At 37.5% G+C, this 24760-nt stretch overlaps 1 long non-coding RNA gene across 1 annotated transcript; it reads right to left on the bottom strand.

The window, feature by feature from the left end:
• Window positions 1-12311: 12311 nt before the first annotated feature.
• Window positions 12312-15999, bottom strand: LOC127467545 (uncharacterized). Its single transcript, XR_007903177.1, has 4 exons — window positions 15677-15999; window positions 15472-15588; window positions 14694-14857; window positions 12312-12860 (listed from the first exon to the last, which is right to left on the bottom strand). It is a non-coding gene; the product is annotated as an uncharacterized LOC127467545 (long non-coding RNA).
• Window positions 16000-24760: the final 8761 nt, after the last annotated feature.

Genomic DNA, 24760 nt, shown 5'->3' on the forward strand with positions numbered 1-24760 from the left:
GATTATCAGATAAAAAATGTAAAACAACTGATGTAGAACTAATCCTGATTCCAAATACAAAAAACATTCTCAAGAGTCTGTAGGACATTGTGAAGTATGTAAAATATTTTCTTCTTACAGAGTAAGATAAAGACTTCAATAAAAAAAAGAAAGTGATAGGAAAGGGCATTTGCTGAATTGTGTCTTTCTTATATGCGATAACCACCCACCATCTGTAAGAGGTGGTCAGAAGTGGCTCAAGAACCCTTTCAGAAAGGTATTCCTAAAAGCAAATTCCAGAAAGTAGTTAACTGGAATCACTGTAGTCCCTGATGCAATAGAGAACTAAATCTGTCACAATTCACTGCAGTAACACACGCATCAAGAAATCCATATTTTGTCTCCCTTTCTCTTGCAAATTCTGAACACTTATCTGATGTTCAAAAAAAATTTAAAATAATCATTCATAAGACTATAGGTAAGGTGAAGAAATGAGAAAGGTATCACTCAGAACTTGAGCATTCAAAAGAGATGCAGTTTGTGTCAGCACAGGAAAATCTACCCAGTAGTCAAGCAAGTGGCATCTTACACACAGGGCAAACTTAAAAAGTTTAAAATTCAAACTTAAGGTTTGAAAACAAGTTTTCTCACCTTTCTCACCTCACAGTATCTTTGCATAAAACCTCTCTCCGAGATCCTATCATCACTGTTAGATACTTAGGCTTTAACTGCAGTGGCATCATCTTCCTTTATGTTTTGATGGATTTACTGTTCCCTCTGATCCAATCCATGCAAATACCGGGTGGAACACATTCTGATACAGGAGAAATGAAAGACATTTTACTTCAATAATTTCCTATGTTTTTGATAAAACATGCAATGTGTTTTAACAGTGAAAAAGCAGCATATGGCACCAAACAAGGAGGAAAGTCTCTGTTCATGCTAACTTTAATATATTACCAGTATGGAGGTTTTGATAGGTTTTCACATAATCACTTACCACATTTCACCCTTCCTTTTTATTATCTAATAGGAAATCCAAAGGGGAAAAGAAAGTAAACCTTTACAGAGGACACAATGAATTGTTCCTTTTATCTCAAGGCAACAACATCTAAAATGGAGAACTACAGTAAAACATAATTTGCTGTAAAAAAAAAACCAAAAAACAACAAACAATTTCACAGTTTAAAAGAGGGTATGGGGAGTAACTGTCTATTTAGAATAGTGAATAACTCCCCCTTCAAGCTCTCCCAGAAGAAATATATTATACAGAGAAAAGTTACAACTTCTTGGTCACACTGGCTTCTGTCAAAAAGTGCCCAAGCGTCCACAGTCACTCTGTCACAACAGACCACAGTCTGCCATTTCTACAGGAAAGAGATGGATCCTCAACTGTATCTTGTCTGTGCTGTCAAAAAAAGAGTAGGAAGATCCCAGTTCCTTTCAGTATAGGATTCATTTTTGTTCCAGCACTTCTGAAAATGAAGATCACTTCTATCCTCTGCAGAGATTTCACAAAAAACACTGGAACACTGACTCTTTTAAGTATCACATATTGCTCTGCTCCCTTTCCTCACTAGGACTTAAAATATCCTTTCTGTTGAAGTAGAATTCTTAAATATTCATCTCAGATGCTTCATTTGGGAGGAAAGCGGAGTTAAGTAAAGGAAAAAAAAAAAAAAATAGGAAACACCTCACTTCATCCATTTTCTCCCTAAAAACGAGTCACTCACTCTAGAGTAGAGAAGTCTTTATTCTGTAACACTTCTGCTCTTATCACTCCATATTATTAAGTAACATTTGAAGTAATATCTAAGAGCATTTGCATGGCAACAGTAAAGAAGAATGGAGCACTTTGCTCCTTAGAAGGGTTCTGAGACCCCCATTAAGAGTTTAGCATTTCCTCATAAGATCCACTTCAACAGAGCTTCCTACACCCTTATTAACTAGAGCTGTTAAACTCTTGTAATGCAAGATCTCACACTTTGAGAAGTGCAGCACATGCCTTTCCCAGGAAAAAGACAGATGTCTTATCAGTGTCAGACCAAAAGGGAAACTTTCTTGTCTGAATAATAAAAACGGAAGCGTGGCTATGAGATAAATCTGACCAGAGCAGTGGACAAGATACAAATGAAAGAGAAGCATGAGAAAAAGGTGGATGTAGCGCTGTACCTAATGTCCAAAGTACTGCAAAAGAGCATGATCAAAAAATCAAAATAAAAAACTAAGTGCTAAGGGGAAGTCCGAAGACTGAAAGCCCATAACACACCATGAATGTAACTGCACAGTTAGAAACCAAACCAGGGCCTGAAGCCACAGGAATAACCTCAGTAACTCAAGAGCAGGGGAAAAGGTGAGACCAAATCCTCCACATTTGGCAGATGATAAAAGGGAAGGAGATCTAGAAAAAGCAGCCTCAAAACGGCAGAGAATGTGTTCACACTTTCAGGAAAGAAGATGGAGAGCATCCATTTATATGCAGAGGTTAAGTATTGTAGCAAAGATTTTGTGTCATGGTGATTTGCTACTGGCACTAAGGCAATAGTACGGTAGAGAATAAACATACTGTAAAGTGTATTAAATTCTCTCCCAAACTTCACACAATGTAGCATATTCAGAGCACAGCACCAACATCTAAATGCATTTTCCATGCGCTGTAAATACAATCAGTAATACTTTTTAAAATAATAATAAAGGAGTAGCTTACCTAAATTCCCACATATAATAAACTGAAAGATATATCTAATTTGTTTTCTTGAGAGTATTTATCTTTCTAATATTATTATGAATTTACAAAGGAAAGTAATATAATTTCCAGCCTTAGGGACAAAAAGGAAGACATAAAATGGAGAAAAAAGCACTTACATTAAAAATACTCTTCATCATATTCTGTTTTGAAAAAGAAAGCTTATGCATTAATTAGCCTAATAATCAGACTATGATATTTGGATTACTTCCACTAGACTTTACAACATAATCTGAAGTACTGGAACAAAGCTGAGTAAATAAATGCATTTTAGAAGTTGCATCATGGAAAAACAATAATATTTGATTCTTCAGGAAAAGAAAATAGACTACAATAATTGAAGAGACAATATGTACTCATAAATCACTTTAATAGTATTTGAATATTGAAATCCACTATATCTAAAATATTCTAAATTGTACCAAAGATTGCATTTTAGAGACACTCAGAGCAGTCAGACTATTTTCCTAAATTTGATTTTAAAAATTGTTTTCAAATACCTAAAAAGGTACCACTTTTTAAATGTTTTCTTACATTTAAGATGAGCAACTATCAAGTAGAGTACTGCTGCTAATACCCTATCTTGAAAATTTGCACCAGCATGGAAGGTAGACTTCTCAAGTTAACAGTGTGCATCGTGTACAGCCATTTAACCCACGAAACCCTTCTTTTCCAGTGAATGCACTTAAAAGAAAAATATTATTGCCAGTCAGTTTCAGCAATCATGAAGGGAGTACAAATCAACTTTTACTGTTTGACAAAATCATTTAGGGTCAAGGGTGACAATAAGATGATGATCAAGTTCACTCATCTTATGGTTTTTTGAGGGATGTATCTACTTCCTCCTAATATACTATGCTTTATAGTACTTGTCATTAGACTTAACTGTCTGTATCAAAATCAGCATGACTGAGGGAAAGTATTACTTCTTTCATGCTTGCTGACTGACAAACATCTGTTTTCTGGAGAGGTTAACATCGATTAAAGTTCATTTTGTTATTGAGCATAAGTTACATGCTGCTTCTGTTCAAAGAAGCAAAATTCACACATGCCAAGGTTTGCGCTTAAGGTGCACCTGAAATACCTTTCCAGGCAAATCAGTGGTAATTATTTGGGTAGCATAAACCCACAATACAAATCCAGATACTGCTTTAACACCTGAAGAATGGAGGTCACAGAAGGAAGAAAAAAAAAAAAAAAAGAGCTGAATTTGGGATGTTTTTACAGTTTTCCAGTTGTGATTATTGCAGAAGTTGAGATGTTTTCTGCCTTACATCAGAAAAAGGTCAGCATAGGGTCTACAGCCCAATCTGCTCTCTACTGGTTTGCCATCCATCCCTGGGAGAGTTCTATGTGTTCCTGCCATTCACACACAGGGCAGTTTCCTTCCTCACCTCTCTTGTGTTCTTCCTCAAAATCAGATACCCTTCCATCACAGTGCACCGGCTACATGACTGGGTGTTAATAAACGTCCAGTTGAGTGAAACACGACAGATTTTGATAGGCCCTTGCAAGTGCTGTTGTGCTGAATGAAGAAAAAAGATAAAGCACACCAGAGATACCACAGATTGCCATAATGGTACTTTGTGAAAGGCAATAAAGTACTACTTTCACAATTAAGTCCTCCTCTCAATCTGTTGTCATTCTGAAGTCTCAAGCTTAGGCATTCTTTTCTCATTTGAACATACACTCTACTATCTAAACTTCTGTAGATGAATGACACACAAAAAAATCAAAAAACTATGTTCAGGAGCTCACTCTCTCTTCAAAAAGTGAAAATTTTCTGCCCATAGAAATCGGTGGCTCTCAACCAGGGAATTACCAATTGAAAAGTCTAATGCAACACCAAAATAACTATCAAAATTAATAAAAATAATTTTATTTTAAAATTTCAAATAATATCTTGGCAAAGCTTTTCCCACTAATTAAACTATTCCATATTCATTATGTAACATAAATTATTTATCTTATTGGTTTAAAAAAAAAAATCAAGGAACAAAAAAATCAGACTCTCCTATTTCCAGAGAATTTTCTTTGACGCATGGTGTATTTGTAGCTAATTTCTAGTTCTCAAAAACTTGTAATGAAAATGCTTATTTTTTTTTCCTATGATACTTCTGTAAGTTAATTCCCTGAAATGAGATGAGAGGTGAAAGAAAAATGCAGTTAAATCAAAAATCACCAACCTGTCTACTGACTACAGCACATACCATGTGGCCAACATTGTATTTAACTGTACCTACCATTAAAAAAAAAATTAAATAATCTTGGGAGATTAAAATATGACAGGTTAGACCTTCTAAATTAATGCACTTGGTGTTTTTGTATTGTAAATTTTACATGCAAAAATGTGGCCTTTAAAATATAATTAAATACCTTAAAATATTTTAATGTTATCTTTAATTGGATTATTCTCAAAAATATTATAAAGGATCAACTTAACATAGCTAATAATTTTACTTCTTTAGGGAGTTCAGTAGGTTACCCTGAATACAATCCTTTAAAAGTGATGTTTACTGAAGTTACTGTTTAGCAGACTAGTTACTTATAAGGAAAAACTTGAGCGTGCAAGAAAAAACCATATAAAATTATTCAATGACCTGCTTTAAGAAAAAAACCCTGAGCAGGCAGGATTCTCTCTGCCCCAATGACCTCTTCTCACTGCTGTAACTCTAATGAAAACACTCAGGTTAAAACAGAAGCCCAGATTCTCTGCTTTTCCACCACATTTCAGGGTACAGACATACACTCTTGCTTCCTCTTTCCTTGCCCTCCCTTTTAAAAACCAAAGTGAGTGGAAATGCAACAGCACAGCAAGAAAACCTCAAAGAGTTCAGCAATCAATTAACTGCATACAGAGCTTCATGGCCAGCTGTGCCCCAGTAGAAAATCAGCTCCCTGCAGTGCAGTGATGAGGAGACAGGACCCTGGGCCAAAGGTTTCCTTTTCATTTTATCCCAACCTCTCACCCTAAACTAGCCTGAATTAAAAATCTCTTCTTGCTGCTGTCAGTGGCAGGATTTGTACACATAGAACTTCTGCAGATGTTGTTAAAGCAGCTTTTTCTATATCAACTCACATGTTTCCAATGCATAGGCAAACAAGCAAACTGTCCAGAGACACACCCCCATTTCCAACTTCCTAGGCAGGAGCTATTTACCTCTGTACCAAATATCCTTAGCTTTAAAACAAATGTTCTTCCCATAACAAAAGATTTTTCCTTCTAGAAAGAGCTAAAACATGTGAGTGTTATTCTACAGTGGTACCTGCGAGCTCTCTGAGCACTCCACACTTCCCAAGTTCTCCTTCAGAGAAAAGTTTGAGATTTAGGCAAGGAGGTGCAGATGAAAGAAGTCTGCCACATCTCACTACCACTCTAGCAACAAGTTGGGGAATATGAGTTCATATCCAGCTCAGGATTTGACAACACATCATCTTACCTTCCATTAATTGATCTTATCCCCAGTCACATCAAGATCCTGTTATGACAAACAGGGGAAAAAAAAATCTTTACTTTTGAAACATAAATATCTTGGTAGTCTATTTAAAATCTTAATACACTAATTGCAGTACAAAAGCAGTTATCATTAGGTCAGCTACAGTAATACTGCCCGGGACAGAACACCTTAACAGATAAAACCATCTTTAATATTATTACAGTAGAAAACTTACTAATATCCTTTTCTCTGGTGTTCCACTTGCCCTCATGATATCCATCTGCATCCTAAGGCTGCCACTTTCATCTTGGATAGCTAATTATACATGTGTATCTATACATTGATATATCATTGTGTACACATGGTTATACATAAGTATATTTTATTAGGCTACATCTATACATAGAATTAGCCTAAACTACCAGGTGAGGCTACATATATATATGTATATTTGTGTGCATATGTGTGTATCTATACATAAACACAAAGACATTGACATTTCCTTACCTTGTGAACTTAACACCCTGAAACACGGATAAAGGCAAACGCAGTTGTGGGTGTTTACAAAAACTCTCTCATTTTTTAAAGAAGTGCTGAGGCAATACACCAGAGATCTTTTATACCAGAAATAACTGCTTCAAGGCATTTGCAAAGCAACAGCCAACCCAGAATGTCCTCTGCCCCAAGAAATTACTTGGATAAAAACCTCAGGTGCAATTCCCTCCTCAAGAACACGTTCATCTCAGTTTTGAGGATTAAATACACTGCTTTATGTTTTCTGTCAGTTCAGCAGAAAATCAAGGAGTGGCTTAATTAAGCTATGACACTAAACAATGAGGAACAGTTGAGTTCAATTCAGCCATTTACCAATAAATTCTGCACCTTTTGAGCATCATAGATTTCTCATGGATACCAAGGGGTTTAGGTTGAGTTTACATTTTTACCACTTTATGAATTGAAGAAGGGCATTGAACCAAACAAGAAATCTTGTTTTGATGAAAATTCTTCAACATAAGGAAGGAGAGGACAAAGAGGGGCTGAAATTATACAACTGTGTGAATCACTACTGACTTCACCACTGACATAACCACTAAGAGCCAAATTATTAGTTTCTTGCGCTTCTAACCTGAGAAATCCATGCCACTCTCCCACTTTTAAACCTAGGAATTAAAACAGCTTATCCTCCAATATTTGGCATAATTAATTTTGCAACAATTACATACAGGAATCAAGGAAGTTAACATTTTTTGGTTACAGGATTTTGATTAATGCTTGCATTGCTTCAATTTAATAACTATCAAACATAATTAATCTTCAAAACCCAGAGAGTTTAAGCACAGAGCTTAAGTTATAATGACGAAAAACCCTCAATCCTTCATCACCTCTGTCATATTTATGATTGAATATCTTTTGTGCAGTTTGAAGGCTCTCATTGCAAGTACAAATTGCTTGGGGTTGAAATCTGCCATGCAATGTTGGTGGTCGAAATGAGTCCTTAAGCATTCACAAGTAACAAGCCCTCTGCTCTCACCACACCAGTTGCGGGTGTTCAAACACATATTTCCCTGAGCTGCTGAAAAACACGACCCTCTGAGCAGTTAAATGTTCTTAAGTCTGACAACGTTAATAAATTAGCGCTGGAATTCATGCTGTAGGACATAATCATCTTTGGCATGATGACTGATTGTGCTAGACTGTGCCATATGTCAAAGAATTACAAGAGCATCAAAATTCTCTCAACTCCAACAGAGCACAATCACACTCTTCCATTTGAGTAAGAAGAGAGCTTAATCTTAGAGCTTGGATTACACTAGACTTCCCTTGTCTGACTGAAAGAAGCTTAAAAAATGCCACCTCTCACCTTTTTGCTGCAGGGCTTTTTCTTTGTCTTTGTTTAGAATGTTGCTAAACATTCTAATGGCGCTTTTTATTGTTGTTTTATACATGCATACATACATATATATATTTATATATGTGTAAAACAATCCAAAGATTTTGGCCAATCAGACACAGGCCAATAGTCAGGAAGTTTCTCACCAGATATTTCTTGAATTTTCAGCACTACTATTTTCAGCCCGGTTATAGTGCTTACTACAACATTTGCATAATGTTTTCTATGATAAAATAATACAAGATAAAACAGCACTAGACGAAAACACATGACAATTTAGTTCAGAAAGTAATAGCCCTCTTTAGAAATGGCTGTTCTCAGACCTTATTTTGTCTGCCACCAACAAAGGTTAGTCTTAATTTTTTTCCACATAAGAGTTTTAAGAGCAACTTATGGTTCACTTCAGGCAAAAAAACCCTCAAAATCACACAATTCCATCTGTCTGTGAGCAACGTGTAGGATGTGCCATATTGGATGGTTACTGATGGCACTGGAGGTGGTCTCTGCTGTTGCACTCCCTGAATCTCCAACACATCACTTAGACAGCTTTGCCTGTCCTGGTCTCTCCATGTTTAGAAGGAAGAGGTACTCCAGCCTGATCTCTGTATCACTGAAGTAAAAAACTAAGTTTTTGTCACTTTGGTCACTGCACTGCTAAGATTTCAGGCAGTTCTTGAGATATTTAAACTCTGCTTGTCACCATATCTCAGCAAGTAAACGAACTAACAGATGATCAACTTAAATATGCTCTGCCTATTCACAAAAAGAAAATGCACAGCATTTGGGAGGAAGAAAACAAACAGAAGTGGCACTGCAGTTTATTGGTCTGCTTTTGTCTAAGGCAAGAGATAATTACTCTCATTTAATAGGGTTAATTTAATTAATTTAAATCACCTCAGCGTTTTGAAGACCACTATCTGCAGTGTCATGAAAAGAGAGGGAAATAGTTTTGTCTATTTGCGTATTCTATATATCAACCCAATTCAATTCTGTCATTATAGACAGAATCCTACCTACTTTTTCCTTCTGAAATTAGACTAGAACAAGGGACCTCCTCATTTTAGGACAGCAATGAAGATAACAAGCCAAGAATAGAGTAAGATTTGAAAGTAGCAATTTCATACTTATGCCTTTGGGGGTATAATTGATAAGGAAAATAAATTTAGGTAGTGCTCAGTAACCATGTTTTGCAGTCACAGTCTTTCACATATGTTGTCTTACATAATGAGGTTTCCTAAATAGTTACTGGGGAAAGAATCAGGCAAAGTTCTCAATTCTTAATTTGAAATAGATTAGTTTGTGACAAGATGAAGTTCGGAAACAAAACATTCGACCCAAATGCATAAACTTTCATTTCAATATTCACAAGACAAAAAAAAAAATTATCTCTGAATATACCATTCCTCTCTTTTTTCTCTATATATGAAATGTATTTTGCATAAATAGGATATTCATTGCACATTCCTTTTCTTTTTCCTCCAAGTAGAGAAAATGGAATCATTTTCACACAGAAGAGGCAAAACCCTCTTTTGCTGTCATCATGCATCAAATTATTTTGGTTATGTTATTTTCAGTTGTTTCGAACAAAACATCCAAACTTCACTTCTGTAAACTGTTAAAGAAGTTTGAAGTCCATGTAACTTGAGTTAGTAACCTAAGTATAAATAAATATATTCTTCCATATTTGTGGAAAATAGGTCTACAGGTCTTTTTCTTTCTACTATAATTACTTATTAGTTTAAACAGAATTTAAGATATCCTGATTTCCTATATTTTTATGGTAATAACTGCTTTGATAATACCAAGCACATTATTTATAAGCCTAGTGAATCTGAACGTGAAAGCATTCAGTTCTTCACAAGACACAGTCATTATCACTAATCAACATTGGCACTGGGAAAACTTCAAAATGCACAAAAATACTTCTCTGACATTTTAAGCCTATCAAAGGAACACCGTAGCTTTATGATTTTTAGATAAAACTTCCTTCCTGTGATTTTTATTTAGGAATTTTCTATTGAAGGATTGTATCAAATTGCTTCAAAAAAAAAAAAGGCAATTAATGCGGTATCAACTCTTTCTCTCCAGTGTGAAATAAAACATGCAGTTTTAGAAAAGAAAGAATAATGCTAGCATTAATATTTCTCTCACTCCTGAAGGTTTCTCATTAGTTCCTTTGTGCTCAATTTTATATCACAGATTCACAGAATCACAGAATAATTTAGGTTGGAAAAGACCCTTAAAGATCATTAGGTTTGACTGTTAAACCAGCACTGCCAAGTCCACCACTAAATCATGTCCCCAAGTGCAACATCTACATGCCATTTAAATACCTCCAGAGACGGTGACTCCAGCACTTCCACAGGCAGCCTGTTCCAATGCTTTTGGTGAAGAAATGTTTCCTAATATCTGATCTAAATCTCTTGTGGTGCAACTTGAACACATTTTCTCTCATCCTAATGCTAGTAACCTGGGAGAGGAGACCGCCCCCCATCTGGCTACAATCTCCTCCAGCTGCTGTCAATCAGCACCCCCAGGTCCTTTTCCCTTGGGCAGCTCTCCAGCCACTCTGCCCCCAGCCTGTAGTGCTGCAGGGGGTGGTTGTGACCCCGGTGGAGGACCCAGCACTTGGCCTTGCTGAATCTCACACAATTGCCCTCAGCCCATGGATCCAGCCTGCCCAGATCCCTCTGCAGAGCCTTCCTGCCCTGTAGCAGATCGACGCTCCAGCCCAACTTGGTGTCACCTGCAAAATGACTGAGGGTGCACTCGATCCATGTCAACAATGAACATATTAAACAGGGCTGTCCCCAGTACTGACCCTGGGAACACCACTTGTGACCAAACATCAACTGGATTTACCTCCATTCACCACCACTCTCTGGGCCCAGCCTTCCAGCCAGATTTTTTACCCAGTGAAGAGTGCACTTGTCCAAGCCATGATCAGCCAGTTTCCCCATGAGAATGCTGTGGGAGACAGTGTCAAAGGCTTTACTACCATCCAGGTAATTCAACATCTCATCATTTCCTTTGTTAACTAAGCAGATTGCTATCTCATAGGAGGAGATGAGGTTAGTCAAGCAGGACCTGCCTTTCATAAGGCCATGCTGAATGGGTCTCTTCCCCTGGTAGTCCTGCATGTGCCACATGATGGCACATAAGATGACCTGCACCAGGACCTTCCCCAGCACCAAGGTCAGGCTGACAGCCCTGTAGTTCCTCATAACTACCTTCCAGCTCTTCTTGTAGATGGGTGACACATTTACTAATCCCCAGACTCCTAGGACCTCCCCAGTTGGCCAGGACAGCTGGTAAGTGATTGAAAGCAGCTCAGTGAGCACTATTCCCAGCTCCCTCAGTAGCCTTGGGTGGATCCCATCTGACCCTACAGAACTGCATCTAAGTGTTGTAGCAGGTCACTGACCATTTTCCCTTGGATTATGGGGGCTTCATTCTGCTCCACATTCCTGTCTTCCAGCTCAGGGGGTTGCATACCTAGGGAACAACTGGTCTTACTATTAAAGACTGAGGCAAAGAAATTTTTAACCACCGCAACCTTTTTCCCATCCTTTATCACTATGTTTCCCCTGTGTCCAAGAAGAGATGGAAGTTCTCCTTACCCCTCTGTTACACTCTGGTCCAGAAGCTTCAAACTCTCACCTGGTGTGCACCTTAGATTTCAAAAGATTTCACCCCCATGAACTCTTGAAAATTCTTTGATTCTCTGATACCTCGAGTTCATGTCTGGAGAAAAACTACAAATTTTTCTCTCGGAGATTTCTTTTAATTTGGTGAGAAAACGGGTGTTTTGGCAAAAAGGGTTTTACAAAATTAACATGCAACTTCCCAAAAGCATTACAGCAGATTACTGAGACTAGCAAGACAAAGCAATAAGGGAACCTCTGTTACACCCAGCAAACACAAACTTCATACATCTTAAGCGAGATACTTGCAACTTAGGTGAAATACAGAAAATAGGTGTTTAAGTTGCCCACAGGAGTAAAGGAAGAGAGATTAAGAGAAAAAAGAATAGAGGTAGAAAGAAAGGAGAGAGGTATATTTCCCACTCTGGAGGTCACACATTGACAGGCTAGGAGGGCAGAGGCCAAGGGGAGATAGAGACCAAATATCTCTGTGTGTAGAGTCTGGCCGCTCCCCCTAGACGGGACCTTGGGCTCCCTGCCACTCACTGTCCCCCCAGGCAAAGTGAGCAGTGCCACAGCCACCCAGAGGCTCTGGGGGAGTGCTGTGGGCAGGCCCCCAGGCGGCCTTAGTGACTCACAGCCCAGCCCCATGGTTTTCCCTGCCATGTGCTCTGCATGGGCACAGCCGGGTTGGCTCCAGGCCTAAGCCTGGCCCTTCTTCCCCCCACCCAGCACACACGGGCAACATGGTTTATTCAACCCACCAGTCAAACAATCTGGTGAGATATGAATCCCATCTCTGACACACTCCTTTTGTGCCTAATGTATTTATAAAAGCATTTGTTTTTGTCGTTTATGGCAGTAGCCAGATTAGACTTTCCTTGGGCTTTGGCCCTTCTAATTTTCTCCGTGCATACTCTCACAACATCCTTGCAGTCCTCCTGAGTTGCCTGCCCCTTCTTCCAAAGGTCATAATTTATTTTTTTTTCATCCTTGAGTTCCATCTGAAGCGCTCTGTGCAGCCAGGCCAGTCTTCCATTTCAGGCAAGAATAGAGCTTAGTCCTAGAGCTTGGATTAAACTGGACTTCCCTTGTCTGACTGAAATAAACTTACATTTTGGCACACTGGGATGGCCTTTTTCTGAGTCTGTGAGACTTCCTTCCTGAAGAATATCATAATACTTATCATAATACTTACGAGGTGGTGGTAGGAATACAAAGCATTTAAGAGACAGACACCATTACCTCTTATTTCAAATTATTGTATTTTGATTCTGAAGGGAAAATTAGGATGTGTTATTAAAAACATGGATTTCTTTTACCTATAACTCTGTCTCCCAGTGTGCTTCCTGTGTCAGATAAAGCATTGCTAGTCAAAAATTAAATGAATATATGTTGCACCTGAAGTTCATACATCTGAGTTATTAAGTTAGGAGGAAATAAAAGCAGTTAACAAAAAAAAAATATTTGAAATAATAGGTTGATTCAGAATTCCTGCCTCCATTTGTGAAGGGGATAAATAGGTACTGGTTTTACTTGTAAAGTTGTGTATCCAGGTCTGGGAAGTCATTTTTACTTAAGTCAGTCATACCAACCTCCATTTGTATTCAAAGGGACTCTGAACTCAGTAGATTCCTTCAAGGGATAAAGTTCTTGGAAGTTACTGAACAGGTTAACAGAATATTAAGATATAAGCACATTCACAAAAAAAATAAATCTTCCTTATTCCTTTATCAGTACAATTTGGCATTTTTAAGTACTTGCTTGCACAATACCAAAGAGGGCAATTTTCAATTACTATCTCAGGCTATAAGTGTATAGAGATAAGCTATTTTTTCTGCCTTTCAATTTGTGAAGTCTAGTGTGCTTGCTCAGAGATTTGAAAGAGCTGCAACAGGTAGAGAATTTCTACCTGTTTTACATAGTAAACTAAAATAATGGAATGTCTTCTGTAGTTGATTAGCTCAGGAAAGAAAAGCAGGAAGTTTTCAAAAAAAAGAAAAATTTGACTTGTATTATATTTTTTAAAGGAAGATAGAAGAAAATAACAATATTGCAATGGTAGCATTGTTCCAAGAGGGAAAACAAAACACAACTCTTGAATAGAAGTGGGGGCTCTATTTTTTTGGATTCACACAAATAAAAATGCATGTTCTTCACTAACTAGTAAAATGAAAAAAGTATAAAAATATTTTTATTGAAACTCATCTGTTTGCTTTAAGTTGTATGCAGGTGAGGGCTTTTTTTGTGGTTTGTTTTTCTTTTTTTTTTAAATAAATGTTTGCTTTCATCGAGCATTAAGGGCTTCTGTGGTTTAGAATTCCACCCATGTTACTATCACTTGTATCTAGTCAAGGCATATAGAATAAGCAATGCCTCATTATAACTCCATTTCTGAATGATGTATTAATGGCTGCCATAAATGTGACAGAAATACATTAAGGATAGTTTTGTTTAAATTTGAAAAGCTGGAATCAGAAACGCGCTTTAGAAACTGCTCACACCTTACAAATCAGAAGTATTTTCTGAAGCCTGACCCATGTGTTCCTAAGGCACTGGTTTCAATGAAAGCTAAACTACTTTTCCCTTTAGGAATTAGTTTTAGAAACTTTAGGAAAACTACTGAGACTTAAATTTGAAAATTATATCCAGATTTTGTGAAGACAGGTCATTACTTAATTGTGCATCTCTAGATTTCATGTTATTCCCGCATATAATGATAAGCACAGACACAGTTCTAGAGTTTATAATTGATTCAAGTATTTAACCTTAAAGACCTCGGTCAAATTTGAATATATTTCCCAATTATATACACAATATTAAATTTAGGATTTCAGTACGTTATGCATAATACTATTTTACTGTATCATATGAAATTTCCCACACTGAAACCAGAACATCTACATTAAATTTTGCTGAATTTAAAATGAGGCAAGTACATTGTATTGGTCATTATAACATTATTACATTAAAAAAAAAATAAACAAGATTATGACCTATTAGTCTGTTAAAAGCCAAACATGTCTCTTCATACCCTTAGTTTTAACCTTCTTGGACATCTTGTCCTACAGGCTGTCTTCCTCATTGCCTAGAGTTTCTTTGCCTCTCCATTTATGAAGTTGATTTGCTGTCAGAATATTCATTTGATTCTCTTTCAGACCTTGTAACAAACAGGGAAATACCACCTCATTGCTGGTCAAACAACAAAACACTAGGAAAGAGCCACCCAACAGCTGCAATCCTAGAGAAAGACTGCCCTCATATACACTGTGTATGCTCTTAACCCCACAGTCTCTCCTAGACTGACATTAGCACACATATACGAGGAATAAGTTGGATGCTAAGTATTTTTATCATTAAGAAATTCAAAGTCTGTGACATCAATTTGGTTGTAAGAATGTAATTTTTGCTAGGTTTTATGTCTAGTTATTTCTAAATATCAAATATCAGCATCCCTAAATTAAGTGTTTAAGAATAATCACTACCAGTCATATACTCCAGTTTAATGAGACCTCATAAAGCAATAACTACCTACATTCAAAATCAAAGACAGACAAGGATGTGGATATATATTCAATCTATTTCTGCACTTATTAGCAAGTAGAAATAAGCTCATGCATATATGACAAAGACAGCACTTTCCAGAGGTGTCCAAGTCCTTAAACAGAAAAGGGTATCCTTTCTTTAATGGTAAACTATGTTAAAGCATTTAAATGACATGCACAATGCATAAGGAAATTCAGGTACCGAAAACACGCTGAGAACATTTCTTACCTTCGCTGTTTCCTTTTGCTTTCTTGGGTATCTAAAACACAACCCCCATCCTGATGTTGTAGTTTACCAGCACTTCTAACCCACTCCATATGTGAAGCTGCAACCAGGAGTCTATGTCTGTCCAAAATTCAGATGGATAAACAGACCTTTAGAGAACGGTTTATTTTAGAAGGCAGCCAAAGAACACATTAGTGTCACCCCTGACCTTTATATGAAGTAGCCTGAAGAAGCGAAAAGCTACTTCGCATGCTTTCCTTTCACCACCATCTCTCATGTTGACCTTTCAGCAGTCCTGTCACAGTAGGAAGATCCAGGGAAGGCTAAGCTGAAGACACAACCCATACTGTTTCTTTCAATAAGCAGCAAGAAGAAACTATTAACAAAATTAGATTGCAAGCACAATAAAGGAGAGCATACTATCACAGACTGGTAATAGATTTTGTTTCCGGTTTGGCAGGATTATGTTCTATCTTTTGCCAAAGGTTGCTGAGGCAGGTGGAATTACAGATGCAGAAACCAAAGTCCTGCTCATCATGGGGTCTTCTTTCTTGATTTATCTGTTCTACAGGACCTCAGCTTCAATAGGAGAAGCTAAATTATCATTTGTCAATTTCAACCAAGGTTATAATTTAGGGCTTAGATTTGGGAGATATAAATAGAAGTTCTAAATCCTACACTCTTATTCCAATGCACCTGTTATAAATTAAACAGACAAAAGTCCTAAGCTTTAGCATAGTGACTTATCCTTGGAGAGACTCAAAACCCAGCTATGTCCTCAGCAGCCTTCTCTGGGTAACCATGCTTAAAGATGCTCCAGATTTCCCCTCCAAAATCAACCATTCTGTGAATTTACTTACTGCCTTCTTGTCAGAGCAAGTAAAAAGTTTCAGCAACCACAATAAAACCAATGGACAATCAACCAGCCTGTCCTTTCTGCTTGCAAAGCAAATTCCAAGATAAGCTGAACCAATGACCATTGTCCTTCTCTGGCTCTGAACCTGTCTCTTGGACAGCATCACATCCAAGTTTGCTTCCCAGTACTGTGGTATCACTCACCCTGTGTGTGAAGGTCACAGCACAGAACACACATGCAGTATTTGCTGGGCTTCTAATTTATTTAAACATATTTATGAAGATAATCCTTTACATGTGATTGCTGAGTGTGCAGAAGGAATATAGGATGAAGAAAAATTCAGAAAGCAGTGTTCCCAAAAAAGGGTAAGAACGGCCTGATACTGTTAAGCATAAACACTGATAACATGCATTACCTATAACCTTAAAGTGGGAATGCAGGAACAATTCTCCCTTCTTTCTTTCTTCCCATGCCTGAAGAGGATGTAACTGCTTTTTATATTTTATCATTTTTTCTGTGCTTCCATCAAAAATGTGGTATTTCACATATTTGTTATTTTCTTTGCTGTACCCTAGAAACACTTTGGCACATCTTGAACTTACATTCTTTTAATGACCAGTAATTTACCATTTGTGGTTTAGGTTTGTACTCTTGGTGCTGCTGATATTGTCCTGAACTTGTGCTCTCAAGGCTTTTGCTATCATCCTGTGGCTGTGCTCTCATCAGACCTTGCTATAGCATGAATGAGAGGTGAACTCCTGATTTTCAGCCAATTTCTCCTCCTTACTTTATGACTTGGTTTAGTTGACAAGGCGGTGTTTGGTCAAAGGTTGGACTCAATGATCTTGCAGCTCTCTTCCAACCCTAATGATTCTATGATTCTATGACTGTGAGGCACATTTCCCAAAGCATCTGAGGAATGGCAGCTCACAGCTTCTTACAGTAAGAACACAGAGTAAGGGGGAGAACTCCACTTTCCTACAAAATCAACCTTTCTAATTTATGCTGTTGTACTTACAGTTGAAATAGCAGGGTCAAGTACTAACTCACCCATAACTAGGAACTGTCCATTGCCTAAATGGTATTGGTAATAAATATTAATTCACTAGAGAGATCACAGTGATTGTTACAGACTCCAGAGCCAAGGTAATGGAAACCACAGTCTGGTTTTACAATATAAAAACTCTGAATGCTTCACAGGTCAGATATTACTTCTAATCCATCTTCCAAATGTTGTAAAAATGTTTATATTGATGGCCAAAACATGTTCCTCCCTAATACACATTTAATTGAGTTATGTAAGTCATACACCAATAACAGATGCTTTTATCCCATTTTGTAGAATCACAGAATGCCTTGGGTTAGAAGGGACCTTAAAAGTTATCTACTTTCAACCCCTCTGAGGTGGGCACGGACACCTTCCACTAGACCAGGTGGCTCAGAGCTCCATCCAACCTGGTCTTAAACACTTCCAGGGATGGGGCAGCCACAGTTTCTCTGAGCCATGTGTTCCAATGCCTCACCAGCCTCACAGTAAAGAATTTCTTCCTAATACCTAACCTAAACCCACTGAGTTTGAAGCCATTCCCGCTTGTCCTGTCACTTCAGGCTCTTGTAAATAGTCTCTCTCCTTTTTTTTCCTGTAGGCTCCCTCCAGGTACTTGAAGGCCTCAAATAAGTCACCCCAGAGCCTCCTCTTTTCCAGACTGAACAAACCCAATTCTCTTAGACTGTCTTTTTTTTTTTTCCCCTTTCATCTAAGAGCTACTCTCACAAGTTCAAGCCCCACACCACTAGCCAGCCTAGTGAGTAAATCCCAGTAGCACAGGCGCATGAAAATAATCGTTGATGCTCAGCTCTGCGGGCAGAGTGTTTGTGAACACACCAAACCAGAAGAGCTCACCTTGTACAGACCCCTGCACCACAAAGTCCCTCAAGATAAGAAACTGGCTGTGCCAATGACCTGCTGTGACCTCTGCACACCCAAGTTCTGACTAAGCCCCAGTTTAAAAGTGTGCTGCTGTGGAAAGACTGGCCAGTAATATATTTGTAATGTCGGGTAGCAAGTCTCATGTATTAAGAGACTTACAATCTCCTTACTGCAAAATGCAGTAGTGTGATTCAGATTAAGATATCTTTAGTACATCATTAAAAGAACTGTCTAGCAGTTCCTTTCTTCTCACAACAGCTACAACATAACATATAGTAGTCTAGTTTCCCAATATGATTCTTTAGCTTGTATTCTTTGCCTGTATATCTTTATGTAAAAAACCCTCACGTTTTCTTTGATTGCTCTGCTTTCGCTAAATTAGGATGCCTTGCAGAGAGTCTTGGGAAAAATAATGCTCCTTGATTAAATACTTTTAAGACGCATAAATAACTATTGTCACAATGAACACATTATAGATCAGAAATTACCATCACGTAATATCTCAGCCCGTTGCATTGTACTCCATACAGTACGGAACAGATCATGTCCTAAAAGTGAAATTATATTATTAATAGGAGAAGATTAGAGACAGTGAAAAGACTGGGGCTTAACCCTGAAAATAACTTTTTCATCATTTCTCAGGAAGGAGATTCTACTCACTCTGAAATTAAAAATATATTGACTTCAGCATTAAGAAGATCAAGCACTAATAAACAAATCAATATATCCACCTACCCTTTCAGTTCTCCCTTATTCTCAGCTTTAGAAAAAATCTGATCCAATTTGAACACAGAAGCACAAATCACTGCAATGTATCATGTACCTTTTGTTGCTCAGAAAGAGCACCACACACTCAATTTCCCATTTTTGAGATACAAGAACACACAAATGTTGTTCTAAACAAACACATTCCTGTGCCAGATACTGTATAACACTATGAAACAAACCTGAACTCAGCTACCCAAACAGGTTTTACAGGTGAGATAGTCTGGATAGAATCAGCAATCAAAAGTAATTGAGACATAAGTGAATATAGGTTAAAGTGACAGAATAAATTAGTCAGAATAAAGCAGTGTGAAACTACTGATAGCAAAGAGAATATGAGCACCAGGGGTATCAAGGCTGAAATCTTGTGCAACTTGAATTGGCTTATGCTTGTTCAAAAATTCTGAATATCATCCTCAGTGTATTTATCAATAAACTGAACAGATTCAGATCTTGTTACCCGTGCTTAAGATACGTATATTAAATTCTTGTGATATCTGTTTTCAGAATTATTTAATCCATTAAATACAACACAAAAAAGTTAGTTAAGTCTTAATATAGACTACATAAGCTTTTGATTGCCTCTTCAAACAAACTCTAACAGGATACTTTACAGTCAATGTATCCTCCTTGTTAGCACATAGCATTGATATGTACTACAGCATTATGCATGACAATACTTAAGTATATTTAAAATAGAAATAGGTCGTTATGCTTTATTGGAAAAACATCTGTTTCTTCTCTTCTTCATGACCCACTTACTTTATAAAATTATTATCAAATACTCTGATTTTCTGCAAAGATTCCAGATGCTCATAACTCATGTAGCTTGTGTACAATTTAAAAACTTTAATAACCTGTTCCATCATGAATGTGAAATCTAAACATTTTACGTGTCCATACATCAGTGTAATCATTAGATAATAATGCTTTAGCACTGTATTATTGATTGACAGAAAGCAATATAAGAAATGAGATAATAATAAAGGATAATTTGTTCCTGAATGCAGTTTACAATGTAGCAGAACCTTGCTTTGATTATTGTAAGAATAGCTTGCCTCTCCCTAGTAAGACGCAATGCAGTAATATCATTCCCACAAGGAATACAAAAGAAATCCATGTTCTCCATATTGTCCTGGTTCACATGTGAACAAAAGACCAGAACGCTAGCTGCATTTACAGCACAACATGCAGAAAAGAGTAACAAGAAGTACACAACATTTTAAAAGTCACACACAGAAGCACCAAGGTGAGTTCAGGTACTCTGGGCTTTAGGCGAAATCCAGTAGAATTACTCCTATTACATACAGACACGTGTATATACATACACACATATGCAGGTATGGATGTGTGCATATGCACACTATGGGCATTCTGATCATCAAATCTGATCTTCCATCATCACAGACAGTCATTTATTGTGATTAGTCTGGAGTCTACAAAGAACCAGTGTAATCTGTATTTTTTTGTCCTCCCTAAAGTCTCTTTCTTAGGATTCTTTAGTATTTTTAGTTAAGAAATGACAGCATGAGGTTTCTGTCAGTTACTCATGCTTTCTGATTCATAACCTTTTTAACTCTGAAGAAGGTGAGGTTAGTACAGAAGTTCTGACAGCTGTTAGTGGGTAGGGAGGTTTAGGGCTTGTGATATTGAGCAGATACTCCATATTACCTGTGAGAGAGAAAGTATTCTGAGGGGGAAAAAAATAAACATCTATATCTTTTTGTTAATATCTATCTACTTTGAACATCTGGAAGTTTTACACTGTAAGGACTTCACGTCAGAGTAGTAAAAGGCTTTCTTTGAGCCTCTGTGTTTGCCACAGATTCACGTGACAACTAAGGAAGATGGAAGTACTACGGACAAAAATAATCATTAGTTTATTACTAATAATTCATCATCTCTAATTCTTTCTACTGTCTGCTGATAACTACACAGAGAAAATTTTCACCCTCACCGAAAGCGCCAAAATCTGTATCAGAAATACAGATGGTGTGGTGTAAGAAGGGTTATGACTATTAATGATAAAATTCTTCAGTCCCTTATCTTAAGCTGGTTTTGGACAAAACCCATGGGCTACCACTTGTCCTGCTGATAGCTTTCAAAGTATTTTTATTCAACAGAAGGGTACCCACATGCAATATCCAAACCCATGCATTTCCTATTCAGTGAATGAACTGAGGCTGATATAATTAGGAGATGAACACCAAATGTTTCTTAAGTTGTTCACCCCTCCTAGCCAAGATGTGGAATTTTCCTCACCCCACAAGCATAAATCAGCTGCTGCCTCTGTTCAACAGAATATTCTTACATGGGGATGCTGGAAAAATTTTAAGCTGTAACAGAATAGAGAAAATTAAGGAGTGGGGGAGGGAGAGGGCAGGGTACATTTTGGATGACTGAAAATATAGTTCATTGTTCGACTCTGCACACAAAATAAACCAAATTTCATTCACTCATAAATATCCCCGTCGTGAAATACAATTACCATCCCATCTTGCCTCTTTAACCTCTCATTGTGAGCCAGTTCTTTGAAACTGTCTTGGTATAATGGCAGGTTTTCTTTTTGGTGTGATTGCAAACGCACTGAATGTAGTTTCTGTCAAGTGATAGAAAGAATGACTCAACTTTAGTCTTGAACTACATGGGAATTGGTTTCAGAAGAAATGGTGGGGGAAGGGATCATTATATAGAGAACCAGAGAAACCAGGTTAAAAGGTATAGCCTAGATGCTCCTAGGTATTTGGAAAAGCCTGCATAGAGTGTCTCCCTTACCTCCTAAGCAGGCAGTTAGAAAAATAATGAAATTGCTAGGGCTAATTTTCTATTTAATAAAGAACAAATTTTCAGGTTTTTCTCCACTCCCCATATCACACTAGAAATTCTTTCCACATATCATAAGAAATTAAGGGTATTTTTTCCTATCCAATGACTGTGTACAACATGAGGTTCAAAAATATCTAGGCTCGCCTATGCACTTGTTTGTTAAAATTTCTTAGGTATTCAAACCCCCTTGTCTTCTCTGTTCTAGTCTTTATTCTAACTACTGATTTTCTTTTGATTCTCTTTTAAACTAGTTTAAAAAGCACACAGCTTACCTTTTTCAAATTTACAACCACTACATTTGACATGATACACACAGTGCTAAAATAGTTTTACTTTTCATAACTTTATCTTTCTTAGTCTCTCCATTTGTCTACAAGGTGCTTACAACAAAGCAGAATGAAAGTTTTCTGAAATGTTAAGCTTGCAACTGAAGTAGACAATACCTCTGATTTTATTTTCATCCAGGCATAAAATTTAAACAAGTAGATCATGTAAATGAAGAAGAAACTGCCAATTGTTATTCTGTGTTCAATACTCAGGTTTCAGATTTGCACTTGGAATAACCCACAGTATAGTATCATTCAGTGTACCATAACTTGAAAGTCAGTGTGATACAACAGGAATGTGATTCTGTACATTTGCCAAATTTCATCATCCTGAAATAGTTCATCAAACATGTTCACTTTCATATATATATTACACACAAACTCTTTAAAATTTATACTCTTTGAGAAAAGATTGTCTTATTTTGGAAAATACCCCAAGCCTGGTGGCGTTTTTTTTACAGGAATGTTGCCGCTATTGTAGGGAGAGGAAAGCATCACAAACTTTCTGAAATGGTGCAGAACACAGAAGTACTCCATTACCCTCCTACGAAGTATTCCATGATCAGCTCAGGCCAGCGAGAGGCATTTTCACTACTTCTGGTTTCTGGAGTACCAGCTTCCAAATTGGCTCATAAATCATCTCCTGGGGACACTCTTAGGATTGTTCAGACAAGGTGCTGAAGAGGGAGGCAGTCATTAAAATGGAATCAATTTCCCCCAGAACTGGTATATAGAGAACCAAGCACCGTTCAGAGTTTTCTGTTATTGTGAAATCACTCAACCTACATTCAAGTAAAAGCTCAAGGTTTTGTTTACAGCATCCAGAAAGAGAAAACCGACACATGTTTATCTAAACCACGGCTGAAAAAGCAAAAAGACTGTGAATAACAGATTTACTCTACATTTAACACCAAGTGGCTAAGCCTGCACTACTTGACTTGTTGTAGAAGGATTTCCTGACACAGCCACAAACTGTTCTGCGAAAAAAAATCCACATTTATACATCATCAACAGTGTTTACTCTGTGAATACACCAGCTTTTACAGTTAATTTCCTTTTAGTATTCTGCACAGGGTTTAAAGCGACTTAATCTTTCCCTTACTCCAAATAAAATAAAATGTAAAAAGTCAAACTTACTGAGGAAATATTTTTCCCTTTCCCTAACATACAAATTAAACAAATTCCTTGGTGGTGCAAATGTTTATCAGATCAAGTGTCATCCCCAGTACCCAACTGTACTCCAACAGCTGCTTACAACAACACAGTCCCAGTCTCTCATCATTCCCTATATTCCCTGTCTCCAGTGGGAGCTATATTTCGTGTTTGTATTTTCACAAACATACTGGTAAAAACTTGTCAGAGTTTAAAGGTATCTAGTTCAAGCTCCTGAGATGAAATATTAACCACTTCAAAATAACAGAGGCTTGGGGGTAACCACACACATTCACTATCAAGAGATACTGTAACAGATATTTTGAAGTCAGTCACTTGAAAATACCAAAGATTTCAAAAGAAAAGTCGTTCAGCTAACTAAGACTGGAACATTTATTTTAGAAAGGTCAGTAATGTTCAGATTTTGCCCTCCATGATTCAAGAAATTCCATAAAAGAAAACATTTTCCAATTTTCCCTGGATTCTGGAAGAAATTTTCACTCTATTTTGATTTGCACTGATGTAACATTCCTCCTGGAAATGTGAAACCTCATTTTCTTTTCAGATATGAGAAGTATAAAAAAATACCATCTGTAGTCATTGAAAAAGAGATACATTCATATACATATGAATTCATACACATTCCCATTATGCAGAAGGGGATAAACATGGTTAAAAAGTGGAGAAAATTTTGAGTTTCCCTAATTATATTTAGTTCCTGTTCATCTGTGCTGGATAGATTTGTTCACATCCAGGATCATAGCATCATCACAGAATGGTTTGGATTGGAAAGGACATTAAAGTCCATCACGTTCCAACCCCCTGCCATGCACAGGGACACCTTTTACTAGACCAGTCCAGCCTTGAACACTTCCAGGGATGGGGCACCCACAGCTTCTCTGGGAAACCTGTGCCAGTGCCTCACTACCTTCACAGGGAAGAATGTCTTCTTAATATCTAATCTAAATCTACTCTCTTTCAGTTTTAAGCCATTCCCCCTTGTCCTGTCACTACAGGCCCTCATAAAAGTCTCTCTCCATCTTTCCTGTAGGCTCCCTTCAAGTGCTGGAAGGCCACATTTAGGTCACCTCAGAGCCTTCTCTTTTCTAGGCTGAACAACCCCCATTCTCTCACCCTTTCCTCATAGCAGAGGTGCTCCACCCCTCTGATCATCTTCACGGCCTCCTCTGGACTCACTCCAACAGGTCCATGTAATTCCTGTGCTGGGGACCCCAGAGCTGGAGGCAGCACTGCAGGTGGGGTCTCACCAGAGCAGAGTAGAGGGGCAGAATCCCCTCCCTTGACTTTGGAAGAACCAAGGAAGCAAAAGTCATGGTGAGAAGACAATACTATTTATTCTCTGTGGACAAGACATTAATGTTTCCAAAGATGTCTTATAGATGATGGTACAATGTCCAAAGCAATTTTTTCATTGCT

This window comes from Manacus candei, unplaced genomic scaffold (assembly GCF_025592945.1).
Source record: "Manacus candei isolate 608988 ecotype Guabito, Panama unplaced genomic scaffold, ASM2559294v1 h1tg000014l, whole genome shotgun sequence".
Classification (NCBI taxonomy): Eukaryota; Metazoa; Chordata; class Aves; order Passeriformes; family Pipridae; genus Manacus; species Manacus candei.